The sequence below is a fragment of the Haliaeetus leucocephalus genome, unplaced genomic scaffold (genome assembly GCF_000737465.1).
Source record: "Haliaeetus leucocephalus isolate CR32 unplaced genomic scaffold, Haliaeetus_leucocephalus-4.0 Scaffold545, whole genome shotgun sequence".
NCBI lineage: Eukaryota > Metazoa > Chordata > Aves > Accipitriformes > Accipitridae > Haliaeetus > Haliaeetus leucocephalus.
In genome coordinates, this window is record NW_010972981.1 from 4,115,175 (window position 1) to 4,139,405 (window position 24,231).

Sequence of the window (24,231 nt, forward strand, 5' to 3'; positions counted from 1 at the left end):
CGCGGGGGCTCCGGGTCCGTCCTCCCCCGTGAATCAGCAGGAGGCAAGCGGGGCCGGGGGCGGGGGGGGGCGCGGCGCCCCTCCATCTCCGCGCTACACCGAGGGGAGGCGGGGGGGGAAACCCCCACCGGGCGGCAGAGGGCCGAGCCGTGAGGCAGCATCCCGGTGGCAGCCGTTGCACCGAGGTGCTCAAGGTCGGAGTAGGGGACCGCCTCGCCCGCGTCTCACCTGCAGGGGTGACATCAGGCGCTGAGCTGGGGCGGGGGGGGTCCCTCACCGCCTTCACTTTGCCCGTCGGCCGCAGGAGCGGTAGCCTGCTGAAGGTCAGGGAGACCCCGGGCCGCTGCAGAGCTGTCCAGAAGGAGGAGAGCAAGAGGAGCCCAAGAGCTCGCCCTGCCCTCCAGCCCACGGACCTGGGACAGCCGGGAGGCTGGCTCCGGCACGGCTAACGTTGTGTGGGTAAAGTCTCTTTAGGAAGAAGCTACGTGCACTCCTCACTGGTCCCTTACAAATTCATCGTTTTCCATCTCGCGCGAGAAGTGTTTCTTATTAATAAAAAGGATCTGCTCAAGTCTTTACCCATGACCAAAGAACCCAAAGAGTCTGTTTTCGTTTCCCGTGGAGTACTTCCCTGTACTACATAAACACAGGGAACAAATCTATTGCATTGGATGGTGATGCAATATGTAATGCCTAATACAGTTAAAAGAAGACAAAGAACCCATTAAGGAAAAGCTGAACAGAGGAAAATCACTGTCTGATCTAATTTTAACGACAGCATTGACCATAAAACATTTTGGTGAATGCCTTTAAAAAATTATAATAAACACAAATACACATCTTCAAGCTATGCTTTGTATTACGCACTGAGTGGAGATAAACACATTACAGACACAATACATCAAAGCGTTACCAAAGTTGCGGTTAGATGACATAGTTTCTGGGTCTGCTATCCAAAACACAAGCATGCTCTCATATGCTTCCAGTGAGGCTACACAGTTAATGGAAAGAACCAAAATGAAATAGCTCCCAGAAGCCCCCTGTTTAGCCCCGTGAAGGGTTTAGCCTGAGAAGGAGCTGGGCAAGCTTCAGTATTTCATGTTTACATCCCTTCCTACAGCCACTCATCTTAAGCAGTAACTATTTCCTGTGTCTTTTCAGAAAAACTCTGGCAAGAAGTTTGACCAAAAAAACCACCACAGCAAAATCATCAAGTTTCGAGGCATTAGAGATTGCAGTATGCCTTACCAGTTTCTAAACACCTCTGGTCTCTGAAAAGGAAATTGCTTAAATAGCTGGCAGAGGTAAAGAGATACTGAAAACAGAAGTGTGTATCTCTTCTTTATAAGAGGACAGAAGATGCCAATGCAAATGGTTCTTAGCTGGAGTCCTTGACCTTCTTAATCTTTTGACATTTTTAATTGCTTTATACAAGTTTCACTAGCAGTGTTACTTCAAAATAAAGAACTGAAATGCTAGTTTTCTAAAGCCTTACATAAGCATGTATCACTAACACCATGTGTTGTTGTTGGTGTCCCCCGTCCCCGTCCAAGACAAAGCTACATCAGCTCTGACACTTGTTCCTAAACCTTTTACATTTCAACACGGCAATAACACTTATTGCTACCTAAAAAAGAGTTCATGAAAGGTTTCTGACCGTTTTCAATACAAGGCTCTTAACAAACAGTGGAGTATTTGGATAGAATTGGATCTGAATCTAGCTCCCAATATTTCTCTGCTCAACAGAAAAGGATGACTAATCTTTGGACTAAAGCTGCTTACCCCAAATCAAAAGAACAGATCAGGGAAAACAGGACAGGAAAATTAGAATGGAAAACTGTAATAAAACCATCATGGTTTTGTTGACAAATATATTATAGTGAAACAACATGAAGGACAGTTGGAGAGTATCAACTTCCATATAATGGTAATGTACATTTTTGGGGTTTTTTTTTTTTAATTGATGGGACACACTGAAGTCCTCAGTCAGAACCAGTCTCTTTGCACTGAAGTATATAAATACTTTTTATATCTATAAGCTACGTCCACCCCTAATAATTAATAATCTATGAATTAAATCTGAACTAAAACCTATTAAAAAAAAAGAAAGAAAATTCCTATTAATGTCAGAGGGATCTGGATCAATTCCTGTAAGTTCTGACTTTAGAATCGGGTACTTAGAAATCAGGGTTTAAAAGCCATTATTTAAGTACAATGGAGAAGAAATAAAATGCACACACACAAAACAAAAGAGTTTTTCAGACATTAAGAAAAGTAAATGGAAGGAAAAGTAAACGTTGTTTGTAAAGTCCTGGATTTTCAAATTGTTTTACCCAGTCCAGCTGACGAGCTCCAAGAATAATATGAAACACAAAATTATTTTGTTTTGAAGTACCTGGAAGGCATGAAATGACTGTGGAGGAAACATATGCATTTTTTTTAAAAAAGACTGTCCATAATAGCAGTCCAGTTTACATGCAAAATGGAAAAGCTTCCCTGAATTTACAAAGTGTACTATAGAGCTGTTAAGACAAACTAATTGATAATAATAAAATATTTTCTTCCTTTGAGGATTTCTAAACAAATCTACAAGAAAAATCTTAAACATCTTTGTCACCATGGCAAGAAAACGATCAATTTATGAAATTCAGTTCTATTCCATCCATAGATGTAATTCCACATGCATTTTTAGAGCTTCAGTTAGGGTCTCAGCATCACTGGCCTATGCCCCAGGCCCATGTGTTGGCAACTGAAGTGCACCCTAACCATATACAGGAGGGGGGTATGCACTGATGTAGCTTTAGTCTCACACTGCAAAAGACAAAACTACACAAATCTTGTTAGTTCAGAGCTGGTCAGTATTAGCAGGTATGTAATCAGTATTTCTTTTCTTGTTCTTGTGTAGGAATAGTATTTCACTATAAAACAAACCAAAACAATCAAAACCAAAGCAGAAATCGATTAACAGCAATATGAAAACATGTTTTAAAATAAGTAAGGAAAAAAAACACCCTGATTTTTATATTGCATAGGCTGCTGGGACAAGCTAGTCTAATCTTCCTTCAAAAAAAAAAATCTTAAGCCCACATGCACTGCCTGTCTCAGAACACAACATTGTGATGGCCTGTGTGAGAGACTGAAAGAGTTAATGTCCCAAACATTGTGGTGGGGCAAGTTCTGCTTAAAGACAAACCCTGCACAGCAAGGAACCCAGGTGAAAAGTCCATCAGCTCAAACATCAGCTACAGGAGGGGAGGGCGTGCTGGAGGTTGCGCAGCTCCCTGCTCTGATAAGCTCTTCGGAGACAAAGATCAAACAATGGCCACATCTGCAGGAAAGGAGAAGTTACTCCACAAATGACCCCCAAGCCCAAAGGCTCACACACTGCTCATTAGCCTGATGAGTTTGGGTGCCCACCCAAAGGAGGGGCAAAGATGATAAAAGGGCACAAACTGAAGCCCCAGGTGCGCAAGCCCACCGGGACTGGACCCCTCAGCTGACTGGACCAACGCTGGACCCAGGACCGGTGAAATCTTTCTCTCTTCCTTTTTCTCTCTCTGTCTTCTTCTCTCTTTTTTTTCCCCCACAATCCCTACACCTCATCCCTTTAAGACATAAACTGTTGACCAAGTCTGGGACTAAGAGTGGATCCAGCCACCCCTTGGCCTTTCTCTGAGGAGGAGTCTGGAAAGCAAGGGGGTCTGCTCTGAACCTCATCACTCGACGGGAGGGATCTCCTTATTCCCTGAATTGATGCATATGGTTACGCTGGGTTACAGGGTTTACAGAAGTAGTCTCATGCCAACTCCTGCTGTGAGAAACCCTGCCACCTACTATCACGCCTCCCCAGTTCAGTTTGCTTCTGTCATGAATAAAATCTTTAACTGATCATTTGGTGTCTTTTAGCCCGAGGGAATTCTGACTTAAACATGAGTCCCTGGTCTGTCCAGCCCAGATCGTGACAGCCTGGCATAAAATTATAAGTAATAACGAATTAGCTAGCATTGTAATTTCTTTCTGAGAGAGAAAGAGTTACTACATACAGTTTATATTTAATAACAAAACAAAGCAAAACCATCTCTTAAATACTCAAGAAAAAATTAAATTTGGCTGTCATCATATTATGTAACAATGGCAAAGACTTAACTTGCAAAAAAGCACAGTATAACGGTTTAAGGAGAAAAAAGCCATCACAAATATTTGATGAGAAGAAGAAGCCCGTGCAATAAGGATGACAGTGCACACCAGATATAAACTTGCTAGTCTGGTAACAAAAAAGCAACAGCACAAGCTGAAGTGACATATACAGGGCACAAGTTGATTGGCTTCTTGGAGGCGATTTGCCTTGTATACCTCTTTCATTTGCACTTGTTATTGAAACTCTCTTCCAACTTCAAAAAGCAAAATTTCCTCCTGAACTAGCCTGCGCTATTGACTAAGAGCAAAATGAAATCTTATAACAATTACAAAATCAACTCAATTAGATGCTTCAGCCTCATCAGAAAGGGTGAGTGCAGGAAGTCAAGCAGGAGCACTGAAAACCTGTACACAGTTTCCTCACTGTTGGCTTCAGCAAGGGCTTTTGTTCTTAATGCAAATGCTGAATTCCACAACTGAACATTTTCTCAGAGGATTTCTAACCTCCTTATTTCAAAGAACAGAGATAACATTTACAACCTAAGCACATGGCAAGAAACAACAGATGGGTAGAAACAAACAGATGGGTGAACACAAGGTAACAGCGAGATGTTTACAATCAGCATAATAAACAGCTGCCACAAGTAGATGACCATCATCAGATCTCCTTTCAGTTGCTCCCTGTCTGTCATAAAAGTAAGGGTCTTCCTAAATCACAATCCCTAATGTGTTTATTTTAATAGCTCTTCTCTGGACTTCTACTTCTCGACTCGACAGTATTGTGTCCCAAGGTGTCCAAAGCTGGCCACCATTACTCTAAAGCGGATGCAGCAGGATTAGAGTCCTTCATCGCAGAAGTCACTGGAGATTGCAGAACTAATCCCAAATTATTCACCATGTCTATGAAAATATCAGCCACCACTTTTAGCCATAGCCAGTGAATAGCAACAAAAATTCTCCTGCACCTTGTTTCCCAAATTTAGTCTTAGATATTAACACAAACCAGAGATGGTTATATGCTAGCATGTGAGCTGGGTAAATAGAGATGCAGATATGTGTTCCTTTCCTAACTGATTAATAGTAACGTGCTAGCTAAATTTACTTAGCTCAAAATGGTTATTGCTCATTGCTGTCTGTCCTGAATGTTATAGCGACAACAAGGGACACAAAACTATTTCTGCTTCGTCCATTCCATATTAAAATGGATGCCTACCTGGGACGTGGACATGATCTTGTTCTGTCTTATGTGGGAATAGTAACCTCCCCAGAGCCCAGAACAGATAGTGAGGGGACTGCCAAGGTCCCTGGTTATGAAGACAGACTTTTTTTTTTTAACCCCTTCATAGCACAATTAAACACTTTCTAGTAGCCCAACTGTTATTTATCCAAATGGCATGCAATGTTTCTTAATGTGGAATAAAAGATAATAAGAAATCTTTATCATGGACTATGCCACTGAAAATTAGTACAGTCTTCTTGCTTTTGTCTATAGTTTTTAACTTCTCCTGAAAGCTTGCTAAGAATAATATCCTCAAAATCAAATAGCCCTATTGCTGTGCTTAAAATAGGACTACAGAGAAATGACTGCTACCTCATGCTGTTTGCATATTATCAACAAATTATACATGTGCTCCATTCTAATAGCTAATACCTGCATAAAAATAAATTACTTTCATCGCTGTTACAGTTCCAGACTCCACAGGTTCTAACTTAATTTTCTGTTGCATTTACGGAGCTTAATAAAACATGGTGGCTTAGCCCACCAGAACATAAAACCTTTGACCAGTGTAACAAAAACACTTAAAACATTTGTCTCTATTATTTCTAACTTCTCTGTAACTACCTGCTCTGTCAGAATGCCTTTTTTACCTACTCGGTGTCCTTGAAGCTTACCCCAAGGATTCGTTTTCACACAACACTAAGATGATACTGCAGACAGTCAACTAGGAGCTACGGCTGCTTCAACCTCCCACACTTGCCTAATTAAATATTCATCACTCCAGAATGTTGCAGTGTCAAACACGAGCAACTTCCCAGCCTGACCTTCCATAGCCAGCCTGCGGTTTGTGCTGGAGAATAAACAAGACTGGGACTTACCTGCTGAAACATAAAATGGGATAATGCAGTTTTCATGTTGCACATTAAGTTCTGTGCATGCACTGTAAAATTCTCACTGCAGAAGCTAGAGTACTATCTTTTAATGTTCAATATAAATTGAATATCTGTATGCAAAGCTAACTATAAAGCCTACACGGGCAGTGTTATCAATAATCTTTCTACAGAACACTAAAATCTTTTCTTCCTTATTATACAGATCCTGTTTTGTATGTATGGTCATGTCTTCCAACTTAAAAAACAAACCAATGCTGAGTATTCTCAAAAAAAAAAAATCAAAAAAGACTGAGGCATACTACTATCAACAAGCATGTGAGATTTTTTTTTTTTTGTGGCTTTGGACTCCTATCTTAGTTTCACATACCCCACTTAGAAGAAATTTGCATTTTGCCTCCAAGACAAAAGAATTTGTTAATTCCAAATCTCTCTCCTCTGTGGAAAGAATATATGGAGTTATTATAACTCATTTTAGTTGTACTAGATTCTGCACATATTTACATTTGTATTTAATGAAGAGAAAGCTGAACTGAAAAAATCAGAAGGAATCAATTTCCCTGCTATAGAAACCATAGCTTTAATAGTGTATAGGTTCCATAGATCTTTCAAGATTTGAGAAAATTAAAACATATCCATATGCAACAAGAATATTGAAAGCTTGCATTTTGACCCCAACAGCTACATTAACCTGTTAAAGAAGAAAAATATATCAGAAATTGGATGTAAACATCTTTTATTTATGCATACTAGGTATGCAGTGTTCTTAAGACCATGAAATAGTCATTGCACCAAATCTATGACAATTCTGTAAGCATAGTAAATGTATACATACAGCTTAGGCCAATAAGTAAAAATATTCATGAGAAGTATGCTTTTGCTATATATATATATATGTAGTGACACATATGTATGTATATATATTTATATAAAATACACATATGGTTTAAAAAAGTGTGTTTTCATAGCTTCAATAATTTACTCAGTCATCTGAGAGAACCTTTTTCCTTCTAGGATTTCCCATAAATGGTCAAAACTTACATTTCATCTTCCCAGTCAAGGGCTTCCTTACAGTTTTCAGCAATTTTCTTTCCCCTGGCATTGTTGGCTAGCCCAAAACAACTGTGGATGCTGTAGAGGTTGCAGATGTGTCTTGATGCCCTAATTAAACCAAAGATTTAAAGGTGCAAATCCTTAAGTCTTCACATCCTTAATCTGGCATGAATTGCAATGCATTTGGGTGAATATACTGCAGCTACTACTTCAGGGAGGAGAAAGATGGAAGACAGATGCTACAGCCCAAACAGTCCTTCAAAGCCTACATCTTGGTTGAAGTGATTTTTAAACAGCTGTCCTTCATCCAAAATTTCTGTTAATTATTTCAAATGAAGTACCAGTGTTGAGAGCAAGTTAAATTACTACACTGCTAGGCCTGTAGTATCTGTCTTTTCCCTCTGAGCAGGGTCCTGCAGATACTGAGAAGAAAAACAGTCTGTCAGCATTCCTATGGGATCCTTCAGTAAAGTCCTTTGGGGAACATGAGCAGTTACTTGTCTACTCCAGATTTTCCAGAACTGGTGTGATTGTAATACTGACCCATAGATCTTCCTCCCACATAATACAGGTGATTAGCTCTCCCAAAGTATGCAAAAATTAACTTTGACAAATAAGAAAGTAATTTTAAATAGACTTAGAGTTGATCTTGCATCTATGGTCTGATAAACCTGAGCTTAACCTTGCTCTTGGGTAATAAGAAAGGTTTATACTTGCTCAAAACTCTACCACTGTAAACTAAATAACAATTTTTTTTTACTCTGTCCACTTATTTTCATTCCAGGCAAATTAAAAACATATTCCAAAAATTATGTTATGATCATATCCGGTCAACCGGAAATTCATCTAGGTTTCATGCTACAGATAAAGCCTGAAGAAGCTACCCACTCTGTGCTTCAGATAGGAAACAGTGATCAAGGATTTAAATCAGAGAGTAAGCATACCCATTTAGCATTGCTGGCCCTGTAAAGGAAACATTTGAGTCTGCATTACGGTCTTCAAGTTGCATACTACATACAGCTGGTAGATCTTGATGGCCTTATTCAATACCTGTGCAGTACCATCATTTGTCTTCCTACCTCTTACCACACATTCTTTTGCAACCACATATACCACCACTTCTCCAAGAAGTATGGCCACAAGTACTTGTGGCTGTAGGCAAGCCTCCCTCATCTGTCCTTCTAATGCTACTTTAAATCAGTCCCTAAGGACCAGAGATGGAAAGAGGCAGAATCAAAGTAAATCTTAAAGATTAAAAGCAGGGGAATGGAGCAACCAGGGAATTCAGTCTCACACGTGACTCACTGGCATTAGTGAAAGACAGAATTTTTGGTTCCCAGCTGGGAACACTCAATTGCAGGGAAAGTACTTGGGACCACGTGCTTAAGACCTCAAGAAATTATAGAAGTTGAGTATGAAATCACTGCAGTCTCTTAGTGACAAGAGAGTCTAAGATCTGATCAAATAAAGTCCTGAAGCATAAATCCAAATCATTTTCCAACTCATAGCCTGAGAAAGTGAAGTAGTTTTTATTATGAAGTCTGCTGTTATAAAGTTACAAGTCAGTGATAATGATGATAACCTGTATATGGTCTAGGCAAGCAAAGGAAAGTTTCATTAGTTGGCTGTAAATAAAATTCCAACTCTGAAGCCTAGAACAGGAAGTTAACTGCAAGGCTAGTAACGAGCATTTCTCTCATCTCTGCAGATCAGTACAAAGAACAGTAATTTTTTATATAATACACACACATTTTATATAATCAGCACTGCTGCTCAGGAACACAAAGATACAGGGGAATACCACTACTTGTTTCTCTCATTGTGAGAAGAAGAAATACTACTAGAAGAAAACAACTCCTAAACACTAGAATAAATAAGACCTTTTAAGGTCTTATACAGGAAGGGGTGCATATGAATATCATTTCTATTTAAGCCCTGCAGAAATTTCTTGGTTCCTACCAGCTGCTCTGTGTGCCTGGGTATAGAACGTCAGTCACCAAGTAGAAATCATGTTTTATATTACATAAATTATGATTTCAAACTTTTTCCCATCAGAACAGGGCAGCTACCTCTACTGCAGAAACTGTATTAAAAATGGAAGAGATAAGCTCTTCAGCCAAAAAAAAAAAAAAAAAAGTATTAGAGTTATCTTATGTCCAAAGAACTAGATTGAAAAAAAAAAAACCCCACCCTCTACAATTTCCAATACACAGGTAACTTGTCAGGTATAAGCATCTTAACTGCAAAGATGCCCTTACCAGTTTTGGTCAATAAAGAATTTATGGCATGTTGTACAGTCTTCATTCTTGTCTCTTGATTGAACTAGGTAATTCCACTCTCCTTAACCAAGTTGCTTTTGATTCAGTAATCACATTTTATCCTACATTATTTTATATTATCATTAGCCAGATGCCCCCATATGATGTCTTCAGAGATGATTCAGGTTGGTCACATTTTAATAGCTTACCTCTTTTGTTTGCCACCCAAGGAAAGAGAAAAAAAAAAAAGGAGGTGGAGATAAATGCGTTATAGACGTTTTAACCAGTTGATTTTCTCTGAAGGCAAAATGTTTATCAGAAAACACCCATACAATTTCCTCACTTTTTTAATATTAATGTTTCCAACTAATATATTGCTTTGGCTTCCCCAGGAACATTCCATCTTTTGAAACACAAACCAAGGGGGGGAAAAAACCCACAAAAACCCATGAAAGTGGTTTGTGTGGCACTCTGCCTTGAAGATGATTTATGAAAGTAGAATAGTACCAATGGGAGAACACCTTATTTCAAAGCATCCTACAGTCTCAGGGAAGATTACGATACTGTCTAGAGAAGGATGATACCCAAGGAAAACTACTTCTGAAGGTCTCTAGTCAGGAATCTCTTGCTCTATGGGATCTCATATCAACACAAACTGTTAATATTGCAATTGGAGTAACAACTTTTTTGTATTCTGTTTATACTATTAATATTTTTAATAAGCTAAAAATAAACCCATGAATCTGTGAATACATGGATCAGTTACAGATACACAGCATGCTACCCCTCTTGTCTGTAGCAAGAATTTATGCATAGCACCTTCTCTTACCACAAGAAGGTGTTTGCAGTTTGCTTTCCTTCCAGTGGCTTTTTACAGATGTGTCCTCATGGTCTACCACTTTCATCATTTAGGGGCAGTGCCAATTTCTGAACTTGCTCAGAAGTATAAAAACAACTTCCCAGAACTGCACCCACTCTGAACTTGCAGTTCACACTGGTCACCAGAGTACACACACTTGTCCACAGACAACAAAGACTGCAAGAAGCAAATGAATTTTTACTTTAGATCATGCAAGACATTCCTACGTCTGAAGTAGTTAAGGTATCTGAATGATACCTTAAATGTCATGTTTCTACATGACTCCTTTGTTCTTTAAGGTAAATTGGGCTGGGCTCTTCCTCTGCCTCATCCTGAACCTCCTGCCCTGGTTTCTCTTCCAGAACACAGACTTTCAGAGCCATTCCCACTCCTTGCAACACAGAGCTAGTTTACTTCAGTTGACACATCCAGGCTTCATTTACTTCTCTGAAGAGAAGTTAAAAAAGAAAGCATCTTTATCTGGTTCTTTACTGGATAATCTATCACATAATTATTACCATCCAATATTTAAACTAATAAAATCTGGTTTGCCAAGAGCAATTGTGTTTCCTTTTCCAGCAGTGCTTTATTTAAAAAGGTGATCAAATTTTAATGACCCTCTTTTGTTAGCTTAAGCCAAGTGCAAAAATTCCTCTTGTCACTTCCCTTGGTTTTGAAGGGCATCAGCAATGTTATCCATTTTAAATGGCACAAAGCTTTTGGTGGTGAAAATTAAGGTATTTTACTTTTAAAAGAGATGATAAAAGTTGTAATAAAAATGCTACAGAAAACAAAAGTATAAGCAATCAAATAATTACGGCCAAGACATTTTTCCAACAAAAAAGTTAAGGACCCTTTGGAAAGCAACACTGAACCCTTGGTGTTTTCCTATAGATTTTATCTTGTTCTATATGAGAAAAACTTACTCTAATCTGCATTTAAGGCTGGGGAGGAAGGTCAAAGCCTAGCCATTATTATTAGTTTTTGTAAACATGCGCAGAATCTGGGAACTCTAATTCTAACAAAAACCACTTTGTGAACCCCAGGATTGCAAGAATAATCCACATTGCATAAAATGTGATTTTTAAAATGGCTGGGACTATATGTCTGAGGCTAGTAAAAAAAAACACCTTGAAATAATATGTACACTGTCTCAGCTATCAGAAAGCACATCAAGATAATGCTTTAAAAATTCAATAAAACTACAGCTGATGTCCTTCGTGTAAAAGAAAACAACTTTTTGCTGAATGTCAGAGACAAAAATTGCCAAAGTTGCCCTATAAGATTTTTGCTTTCCAAAAATTCCTTGGCAAGACAAATTTTTATTGTCATTCTTGCAATTTGTGAAAGGCCCATCAAATCTGTAAAACTAAAATGCATATTTCTTTCCTTTATGCACGGTATAGCCAGATTTGCCTTCCATTCTAGGTTTTAAATAGCTTCTCATCTTTTAAAATTATAACAATCTTAAAAAGATGCAATATAAGTACTGCTCTTACTGGTACTTTGAGAATTGGCTTCCTCTATCACTTTGAAGGAGAGACCATAAGTTACCTCCTGCTTTTTTTTTTTCTTTTTTGATAACTCAGTGGGCAAGTTTAATGGGAGAATGACATGCAAAAGGTAATCATAAAAAAAAAGAAAAAAAAAAAGGGTGTTACTCTATCTGTACAGCTGCATATAGAAGCGAGTTATGGAACAAAAAAAACTTGACAAGTTTTTGGGGGGTTTCATGGTTTGGGTTTGTTTTGGGTTTTTTCTCCCCCTTTGCCTGTAGGAGACTGGAAGTGACATCCTACTAACCAGGAAACATGATGTGATAGGTTTCTAAATTTGAGGGCAAAGTGGCAGAGCTTCAGGATTACACTGAGAACAGAAATGCCAACCAGAAAAGCATGGCTGGAACATTTAACAGAGCTTCATAAATGTCTGTTTTCTCTGGTAAAGGTTCTCATTGCCTTCACAATACAATTCCTTCTCTGGTTGCAAATTATTACTCTTTATTGTGTTATTTGCCATTAAAAACAGCATCAGCTCAATCTGAGCTTCTGGAGGTCTGAAGCCCTGTTTGTTTGCTGTTGATCTTGACTCACAGTCACAAACCACTGCTTCCATGGCCACTGGCTCCAAGGCACAGAACTGAAATGCTTGTCAACATCTCATACAGAAGCTTGTGGGGAAACAACAAACAAAACAACAAAAAAATCACCTTCTGCTCCTGCTGTAACTAGAGAGAAGGGCCCAAACTTTAAGCCTATTACACCAAGAACATAGTTATTATTGAGATTATTTCCTCCAAAATCCCAACAATGATTAGACCACCGGCTCCACAACAATCTGTAAACACAAGCAGAGCCTGAAGCATTGAGTTGTAGAGATAGAAATCCTTGCATTTGAGTCCAGAATAGTTAAATTAGAAACACAGGACTGGAAAGGACTGTCTGGGCTATACACTCTTGATTGTGCTTAAAATGTCTTGGATCTCTTCAGCCAAACCATTTGGCGTAACTTGTTCCGGACCAATTTCCAATTACTGCCATACAGTTGAGTCTTGCTCCTTGCTGCTGAATTTAGGTGGAGCACTCCCTACCTCTCTCCCAACCCTTCTTATCACTACCTCCGAGTTCAGCCCCAGACCTGTAGGGAAAAGGAGACAGGGGGAGACCATTCTCTTCTGCACTTCTCCTCCCCATCCAGGTTTTGACTGCAAGCCTGTGGCCAGAAGCGAAAGCACCTAGATCTGCAGCAGAGTACTTTATCCATGATACAGATATAAGAGGCAAACATGTCAGCTTTTCTCCCTCCTCCCCCCCTTTTATTTTTAAGAGGGTTTCTATGAAGAAAAATTGCACATTAAGAGCATGGAAGGCTCTGCAAGAGAGGAGTTGGTGTTTCCCATTACATGACAGTATGGTCACAAGCTACTGGAGCAGAGTATCGTAATTGACAATATATCATGAGTGATCCCAGAATTACTTCCCAAGTGTGTTATGCAAGAACTTATGCCAGCTTCAAAAGAACAGAATTGAAGTTCAGGGTAGACATCATTTATTGAAATTGCATAAAACAGATATGTAAAGATAACTGTGAAGCGGGGACAGGAGGGAGTGGGAACCAAAACAAACAACCAAAAAACCTCAGCAGTGATTACAAGACTGTGACCAATACAGAAACGAAATTCCAAGTCTCACGAGACAGCCATGGAGACATGGAAGTCCTCACTTCACATATACTAGTTATAGCATTTAAAAATCGGGTGCCAAGGAGAGTAAGAAGTCCAACAGATAACACAAGACAGAGAGGACTGCTTTGAAAGGAACGACTTCATCTTATATCTTATTGTGCTTTATCTTGTTCTGTCTAGCCTGCGGAGAATGAAAGACACTTATGCTGTTCAAAGCATTCCGATTTTAGTTTCATTTTTCTAAACTGCAATAAATGCAATTTTATTTAAGCCTATAGTAGTCTAGCAAATCTTATATATACTTCAAAAATTGAGGAGAACCTGAAAAATAAGCATGAATGCTGATGTGTAAACTTTGCAAATTACATTCCAGCCTACGACGAACACAAGGAAGGAGATCAAGGAGTAGCAAGAAGGTGACAAGTGAAGACATACTGGACACACTCTGAAGCCAAGTCTCTGAACACAATGTTACAAGAAACAGCTGATGTAAAGAGAAGACAAGAGATAAAAATTCATGCAACTTAGTTTAACGTTGCAGGTCCAAGACTTTTTTTCCTGAGCATTTTAAGTTAGAACCCCATTTCAGATTTCTTTTAAATGAATCTGTCATAGTTCACAATTTATATTAGCTCAATTAGATCATCCTATTCCCTCAGGATCCTATTCCTACTGAGAACAACAGATGTCTTCAATATTCAGCCTTGTTCTTTTATGTTTGTGTCTCTCATAGTGCAAATATTCCCATATTTTAGGGGAAGTATATAAAGAGAGAAAATGAAATTATGTCTCAAGAGACATTCCAAGTATTAAACTATGCAGTTAATTCCAAATTAGAGTGAAACATTTAACAGCTGAAGGGAAAATTCCCATTTGGTAAAGCCTCAGGGACTTGCTACCTGTCCTTGATTTTACTGTTCCCCAGAGCTACTATGGGATGTGAAAAATGTTTATAATGATAACCTATCAAAAGTATTCTTTTTTTGGTCACCATAAGTAAAAATCAGTATCAACAGTTTCTTGAGAAACATTTGACAAAGTACCATATTCTGATATAACAATCCCCTCTACAATTTCCATATGTTCTTAGCTACAGATTGAATTGTTACTCATCATTCCACCCGAGTTTGATATTCCTTTCCACCTCTGTAACATAACACAGAAGAAACTTGCTGTAAGAGACATCTGGCAATCTGATTCATCCTGTCTACTTACCCAGATTTCCACTTATCACCAATTTAATCCAATACTCCAGCCTTTCTTCAGCACTGCAGACTTTCCTCAGCTCCTCTGACCTCTTTCCAGCATATTGAACCTCACTGATTTTCAGTTCTCACCACCTAACCGTTTCACTGCCTCTCCCCAAGCAATATTCAAAGCCTTTCCGGAACGTTTTCTTCTCAGATAAGTATCCCGATGCAGTCTATTACTCTTTGATACATGCATAGGTTTTTTTGGTAGTGACCAAAAAAAAAAAAAAAAAAAAAGTGGGTAATTTGATAATCTGCTTTGATCAATTTGTATAAAACACTAAAGAATACACACAATTTGTGGAGTAGCTAGAACAACCTCCTATACTTAAGGACATGGGGATGATTAACTGATTGTTATCCTTGTATATTCCTGTATCTATAACATCTGCACAGATCCCTTAAGCATATGGATGAAGGAAGCAGAAGGGTATGTCTGTAGGCTTCATTAGGGCAGGGAATGATCAAAAAAGCATGTTCATGAAAAACTGAGTTTGTGATTAGAGACTCAAGCCAAGGCTAGAAAGTGAAGCTCATATGGAAAACAAGTTTCATTTCCTTCATAGACATACAGAAATCCATTAGTGCAAGGAGAAACTAAGTAACTTAAATCAGATATAACCTTCCACAAACCTGAGCATGCATCAGATCTTAAAGATCAGTTCTTGAATCAGCATGAGTATCTATGCATTATCAGTGCTCTTTGCAAGCTTCTTTCCCTCTGGGGAATTTTCTGGTAGAAATATTAAATTCAGAGATAATTTTTACCTCCATCCTTCCTTTGACATTTACAACACTTTAGGAATGCATTTGCTCTTCAAGGATATTTTCATCTATTAAAGAATATTTATAAGTGCTGCTTCAAAGAAAACCACTGGAGTGAGAAGTCAAGCAAAAACAGAGACTGAAGATTTGCATTTGCAACTATTTATACATTAGCTCCTAGCAAGACAAAAAATAACAACTGAAATGTATTAAAAACTTGAGTTAAAAAAATAAATATATATATCAGTTCATGAATTGTATTTTCTTACCTGTTCAGTGTTTCAAATTTTGATAGAAAGTACACCTACAGAACACATAAAAAGCTTAAGATACTACTACAGTTTTAGTGGAGGTTAATTCACAAATCAATTAAATTAAAGACAACTAAAAAAAGGTTAAAAAAAAAAAGAGTTACAAATTAAAAAGCTTGGGTTTGTTCTGCTGAAATTCAGTGCTGTTCTATGTAAATCTGTGACTAACGATTTTGAGAAGCAAAGATATTATGTGATTTCACAAAAGCTTCAGAACTAATTGATAAGGTTTATAAATGTTGCCATTCATATGGATCACTAGCATACACCTCCAGAGTAGAACTGCCCTTTAAAATGCTAAATTCAATAAAGGGTTCATACTCTGGAAGTCAGGGCAGCATCTGAAGTTTCGGTTTAGAGGGCATTGCACAGTTGCATGCAGACCCCCAAGCCTTGGAAACCAGATGGATCATCTGATGATAGCGTCCAAAAATTCTACTTCATTCACTCCGATTCTTGTCACAAAAGTTTGATATCCCTGTACCGTTGATAGGCTGACATTGGGGCTCTGAGGTGTTTGCCTCACCTGTTGGTCCCAGGCAAGTGAACATTAAGTACTAAAGAGACAGGTTGTGTTTTCAAGAAAGAATAGGGGAATTACTTTTATTTAAAGCCCAGAGCCCAACCTTGCCATTGTTAGCAGTACCATACTGCACGTATTTTTTTCCAAAAAAATAATTGCACAAAAGAGAGCTGCTTTCCATGCAAGACTGCACTCGTTAAAAGTTTGGGCAGAAAAATCAGGCTTCTAAAAACACCATCTGTGCATATATGCACATACCTCCTTTGAAGACAATCAGAAATTTCAAATGTTCAGCTTTTTTTGGAAAGGGAGGGGAAATCAAGCAAATGCTTCTGTGCACTTGTAGATATTTATATAAGGGTTTAAGAGTTGAATACAAAGCACTCATTTTGAAAGCTTTCATGAAGAGTATCCTAGAGAGTAACAAGATAAATACACAAATTACTAAAATGGGAGTCACATTTATCTAACTATTTCTGGTGAAGCTTAGAAGCCAATGGGGATGAAAAGAGCATATTTGGCTTACTTAATTGACTTGGAAGATGGCAATATTTGTATCATGAAACTCAGCAGCTTTCTGAACAGTTGGTGCACTGACATTTTAATGCCAACCCTAAGAACACTGTTTCCAGCGATGACATTTCTAGGGAAATTGTTACAACTTCACACATTCAGAGGCAGATACAGTCAGTTGTTCCCCAAGTACAGAATTCCCTTATAAAAACCAAATATAATTGAAAAAGTGATATATTATAAAAGCCTTTGTCAAAAACCTCTAGTGAATGATTATTCATAGCAGTTTTTACTACAGCTCAGAAGGCAACGCTATTTTCAGTCAATCTAGACTTTAACATCATCCAATTAAAATAGCATTAAACATCACAAGTCTTCTTATTAATGATATCCTTTATTTATCAACATCATCAAAATTGCACTGTCCCCAAAGAAAGGTCTGTTCTCACTATTTTTATTTAGATAATATTTGCTTTGCTAAGATCTGAATTTAAGAAATTGCTGAAATGTCCTTAGTTTTTATAAAATGTGTTGTGCTTTTATTTTGATAAACAGCATTTTTGGAATTTTGCAGTCATAAATCTGTAAGTGTTCTAGGTACTTTTATGCATAGGAAGCCTTTGATTTCCTTATCTAGCACAATTATTTCTTTGTAGAAATCAGAAGTCCACCAAGTACTTTGCAAGTATAATGGCAAAAAAAACTTACAGAACTCAGGCACTGAAGACAAAGATGCATGAGGAGACTAATATATCTGTTTATTTTGTTGTATTTTTATTCAAGATGTAGTGGCTTACTCAATCTGAATCAATTTTCCAATATAGTCAAAACGATGTGGAAAGTCTTGTTAGTGCCAACTACAATGAGGATTTAACCCTCTTTATTACCAGGGGAGATTAAACAGTACATTTCAGGTTACAGATGGCAAGGACCTGAACAACTTCTGGCATCTTTGAGCAAACATCTATCAGTCTTATCAATCAGTTACATTTTCTGGAGGTAGTCTAGTGCACCATGTATTTTTCAAACATAAAAACAAGGGGAGAATTACCCAGTCTGAAGAATTTATATTCTTGGAGTGTCAAAACAGACAAATTTGACTTAAGAGAGAGCAAATAAGCACATAAGACCAAGTGAATTTAGGTATTTTGTGTGATAAAGTGAGGTCATGTGTATGGTATTGTAAAAGCAAAAGACCTTTGCTATCCCAGACACCCAAGCAGCCAGTAGTCCCAAATTGCTATCATGCCATTACCTGTACCAATAATGACAGGTATTTGACCTATGAATCATTTTTAACAAGCATTATACTCTCTGCAGCATCACAAGACATTTTAAAGAAAGCCAGATAAAGCCAAGGTACGAAACACTTAGTAGAGCCACAGAAACACTCCTGTATTCTAGAAAGAGGGAACTACAGACAGAATCCAATCCAAAAGATATATATGAAAGCTTGATGAGGAATAAAAATAAACAATTAGATCTCAGGCTAGTGCTATTGTCTCAATTTACAAAGAGAAAGGTGTTAACATGAAAAGTATTTTTGAGAATGTTTCAGCAAATTCAAGTTTTATGCCTCTAAAAATTTGTGTGTGTGAGAGTTTAAAAGATTTTACACAAATACTAGTAATCTTTTAGTAAGCCAAAAAAATCAAGAGTTCAAACAATATGGATGACATATTAGAAGATTTGGTTTCTTTGGGTGATATCTGTTCTTGAAATGTTTTTCATTTTCTTCTGCGAGACACAGGTATGACCAGACTGTTTTAAAGGTTAGATTTTGAATTCTTCTAGCTGTACCAGTCAGAGAGAATCAGGGAAAGTAATTTCATTGAAGAAATAAATTAGCTATAATTTACAATTTGCTCTCCATTTCTGTTTCTATATTACACAATATTTGCATTTTAAAGGCCAAATCTCAAATTCTTAGGTCAGCAAAAATCCCAGTATTGATAGAGGTGATTTTGGTCCCATATGAGCTTCAGACAACATATGCATAGCTATAGAAGTTGTGTAGTTCTCGTGGAAATAATCCAGAATTAACTTCCCTTATGCCAGTAAAGTTAAATTACTGACAATTAAATTAATTGGTATCTCAGTATATAAATATCAGGAAACTAAATTTCTAACAACCACCTTAGTTTTTGAGAATATATTTTGAGGAAAATTAGTTGCCTGTAAAGTTTTCTACTACTAACAAAAAAATCAGTTTGATTTTACCCCTGTACAATTCACTTAAAGGAGAAAGTATGATTTTAGACACAACCTCAGCAAAGCCACAGCTTTTAAGGAAATATGACTTTAGTAATAAGTGTCATCAACTATCAGAGTTAGACACTGTGACAAGCTCCAGGAAAGGGCACTGCTAAAGGCTTGTGTTACTTTTTATGTACCATCACCCAACTGTTGTTAAGGAAATTCAATTACAAATTGAAGGGTCATTTATCCAAATTATTCAGTGCTACAAAGGAAATCTGACATGCAAACAATTTAGATAAGGAATCCTAGTGATCTAGTACCCCAAATTATCTGCAATTTGTCACTTGGATTCTACTTTTAAAGGTAAGCCTTCACTGCCCTTAGAAAAAATAATCCCATTCAATGCACACTAACAACTACAGTAGCTGATGAAAAAACATGTAAGTTTTTATACATCTTAGTATCTGTCAGAATGTTTCCCCATGTAAATACTGTAAAAAAAAAATTTTTTTTTGAAAGGTGAATACTGTACCTTGCACTAATACTATATATTGGGTGTTCCCTCTGACAAATAATTTTTCCACTATAAGTACGTATATTTGTATATATAGTTCTCTCTATATACACACAGAGACACATAAATCCCCTCAACAATTTTATGCCACCACAGGGATCACCCTGGACAAGTTGGGCTCAGCAATAATCTCTCCCAAGGAAGGGAGCAGAGAAGGGCTAGCAAATGCTTTGAGCAGGCAGTTAGAGGAGATGACACCAAACATACTTTCCAGCCTAAATTATGTGTTGGCTTTTGGATGCTGATGAAGTGATAACAGGGAACAACATCGGCTAATGACCCAAGCAGCACATGGAAAGCTAAGTGCTGCACAGCATGTCATCTCTTGTCTTTTTTTCCTACTAATTTCTGTTGTGTTATTAATGCAAACAACAATTAAGAGATCAGTTTCCTGTGACCTTTATTTCCGTTGAGAGTCCTCACATGTTCACATTCAAGCATATTCTTAAGCGAACAGAAAAAAATTTCCAAGTCCTAAATCTGAGGAACTGACCCTATTTACAAGGAGGACCGTGTGGATTGTCCAGCTCACAATTAACAAAGGAGTTTCACCATGCCTAGTGTACCCAGGCGACTCATGGCGGGTTGCAAGAGTGACCCAGGCTTGGACTGCCGTGAGGCCCGTCTCTCTGCAGAGACCACTCACGGGGAGCTCTGTAGACACCTTAGTCGCGGGTTGCCTGATAAACCCTAAACTAAACGGCGGTGGCTGCACCATGCAAAGAACCAAAACCTGTACTGAGCCTTGAAATCCCTTAACAAATAGTATGCCCTGAGTCTCAATCCAACCACTATTCAGTTGCCTGAGGAAGCAAGGGAAAAAACAAACAAACAAACAGAACCGGAGGGTTTCAGCTTCAGTTTCAAATGACAACCTTGTGTATTCAAACAATCACAGACCAGCAAAGGAAAGATAAGGGGAAACTCCACACAGATATACATAATCCATTTAGGCATATATCATAATCCACTCAGACATAGTCATACGCACACCATTCCACAAGTCAGGGGATAAACCCCCTAAGATTCAGGTTGGAAATGGGGGAGTCACTTCTCCAACTATACAGTCGGCTTCTGAAGGAGACCCTTTCCCCCCTTGCTCGGGACGCCAGTCGAGGTAGCTTCCCTGGGATTGAGAGCCCTTACCTGGAGGTGTAAGCGAATATCGTTTATGCTTTAAGTTTGTAAACACATGTGTGCTTGTGGTTGTCTGTGAATCGCTTGTGGTTGTAATAGTGTACTACTCTTGCTTTAAAAATTGCAATAGTGCATTCCTCCATTGTATCTGTAAAACCTGCAATAGTGGCATGTTAAGTCTGTAAGTGAAGTTCGAATACATCATTTGCTTGAACCTTGCAGTTAAGTCTTTTTCTGCCACATTAAGGACATAATTTACTACGACAGTTTATTGGTGAAAATAAGCTGAATATCTAAAGAAAGTCAAGTTTAGTTTTGAAGAATACTTGAAGCCACTTTCACAGTAAAATAAGTATAAAGTACAGTTTTTCTTTTGCAAAAGCTTATATTATGAAAGCATTGAAAATAAAGAATATTAAAGCATAAAATTTTAACTCAATTATGTAAGCTCAAGATACCCTGGGTATGCCATTACTTTTCAGGAGCAAATGTTGGAGAAAAACCATTAAGTAAAATCCAAATAATTTTAACAAAGCCTCATCTTGACTCACAAGTAGGATGTTTATTCATGGATTTTTTTTCTGGCATTTCTCAGTATTAGAACACAAATAAGAAATTATCAGTGTTCCTCAGGAGTCAAGAGAAACTGTAGGAAAGTGATAACCAGTCTTAAAAAGAACTACACTTAATAGTAAATTCTGAAGAGCAAATTTAGTGAGTTATAAAGAATCTGTATTTGCTTACATGACACTGCTAGCATTCTAATTCAGAAATGAATAGATCTTGTAAGGGGAAATATTGTAATGTCAAAAAGGTACTGGCAAAACATTAGACAGAAATGGCTGCTTTCAGAAATAGGCGTTTAATACTAAAATATGCAATGCTAAATACATTTGCATATTGTAGTTATGTTAATACCTAAAGATAAAAGTTTCTGCCAAGATGAGGAGAAAACCTGGGAGAGACGTCTTGTTTAGAAGTTATTTTAAATTTTATCAAAAAATGCATGTATGTGCAAAGAATTGCATGGGTATCTACAGCACAGTGCTTGCAATGTATTTGTTAAGCTGAAGGACACAGAGGTTTCAGTTTGACAGGAGCTGTCTGCATGTTTGTGTTGAAAGGGTGAATTGGTTCAGCCAGAGAAAACACAGGGGATGAGGGACTGAAGAGTTGCATATTACTACAACATTTGGAAAATGATGGCCAAACAAGTCTCGCTGGTGCCAATTTCTCATGTTTTGTCAGTGAACTGACAAGGTAGCTATGCCACTTTACTCAGGGTGGACACAGCAAACATTGATGGAGAAAAAGCTTTGCATCTCCACAGCCACTTCCTTACTATGTGAGCCAAAGCATATAGTCTATTAAAATTTATCTGTCTGTAACATAGGTATTAATTCAATCTTGTCTCACAGGGATGTTGTAAGTATTAGTCATCCCATAACATGTCTTAGGTCCTTCCAGAAGGACCACTAGTTTAAAATTTTACAGGCAATTAGTAATCTTATACATCAGTAAGATGAAGAAGGGCAATGGATAGTCAAAACCTATTTAAGCCACTTCCTTTATAATATCGAAATAAGTCTTTTCAGAAGAAAATAAGATCCATCTCCATTTCAAAATGTCACAGGAATTTATCCTTTCATTATAACAAACGATAAACTTAACTTCTTTTCCAATTTAAAATTGGAAAAGAAGATCACTGAACGTCACTGTTTTGTAAATTGTTACATCTACACTCACAGCAATCTCTGCTTTTGACAACATAACACATACAAAATTTGTTCTGGTAGCAAATACCTTATATCTTTAGTAGTTAAATTTACTTTTTAGTATTCTATGGATAAAGATGGCTGAAGAACTTGTACTTTTTTTTTCCCCCCTTTTCTAAATAGACTACATCCCTAGTCATTTATTCCTGCTTTCTAAAGACAACATAACATTGGCTTACATGTTGATTCATTCTATTCAGTACCTTAAACTCATTCCTTCCTCCTTACGTTTTCTCTCTTTTTAGATACAAAGTGCTTTAAATTAAACCCAAATCCCACAGATGATTACACATAAGCATCTCTTATGGATTTTATTGTGGTTCCAGATAAATTCAGCATATATCAGCATCAAATGTCCTGTCCTGCATGTGATAGTATCATAAGCATCTCTTCTACACCACAGAATCTACGGCAGCTGTCTCAGTAGGTAAGAAGTCTGTTGGTCCAGGGTATGACCAGGGGCGACAGTGTCAGCATTCTGCACACCTCAACTTCCACTAGAAAACACAGTTTTTTTCATCACTTTTATTGTATCACTTTAGTTTCACATGACACCAGCACACAAGCTGCTCTGGGGAAGATCTTTCAAAGTGATGGTCAATGACCGAAACGGCTATCATCAGGGTGGGGCCTCTGGAGAGCATGAGACAGGAGCATGTCTCTGCCTGAATATGGAAAATAGGGACCATGTTTGTTTTAGAAACATCCCAGAGAAAGCAATGCTGGAAGAGAATGATGCTTTTACTCTAGAAATGCACTTTTGAAAAATCTGAAGAAACTTGTAGAATTTCCTAGAAGCTGAGATCCAGTTGAGAGATTAATGATAAATCCATAGAGCACAGTACATTATAAACAAAAATAATTAAATCAGGAACAGAAGTCGGGGGGGCGGGGGAAGTATGTCACCTGTCAACTTTAAACAACAGCTTCTCATGGAGCTGGCAGACAAGTAAAGAAAACCTACCAACTGATCTGAGGACTAAGCTATATATCAAAAGACAAGAAGATGAGGACCATGAAGTCTGTTTATGAGCACCTGACACCACAACCCAACAGAACAACAAACCAATGTAGACAGCAGCACACGTCTCAGATGCACCTGAGAAAACAGTCCGCCAGGACATCAGTTCTGTAATAGTGGGATGCGTTTTCCTGTTAAACCAAGGATGCATTAGCAGTATATTGCACAAACAAATCAGACCACAGAGCTAATAACATCCTAAGAACAACAATTTCCTCATACATTTAAAAGGCATGGAATACTGACCCTTAAATACCCGTGCTTGCCATCTTTGCTCGTTGTCTTATAAAAGGAGAAGGATGATGACACAGAGGAGGGACAACTGAAACAATCTTGAAGAAATCCAAGAGTGCTATTGATTTGCTTTTTTATTCTAATGCATGCTCAATGAGAAAATTAGATTAAAGCAGTCAGCTAAATATATTCGTGGAACCGAGTTGATGGTTTTAGCTAATAAAGTAATAGGAAGGGAAACAAAACAGAAAAAACAGATTGCAATTTAAAACATCATTCTTACTTCAGACAGTGCATGAAATCTAATTTTTACTTTAAAAGTAGTGAAG

General features: G+C 37.8%; 1 protein-coding gene across 2 annotated transcripts in view; it reads right to left on the minus strand.

The window, feature by feature from the left end:
• Nucleotides 1-24,231, minus strand: part of KCNIP4 (Kv channel interacting protein 4) — a 459,791-nt gene that overhangs the window by 349,245 nt on the left and 86,315 nt on the right. The gene's annotated exons all lie outside the window — the stretch shown is intronic.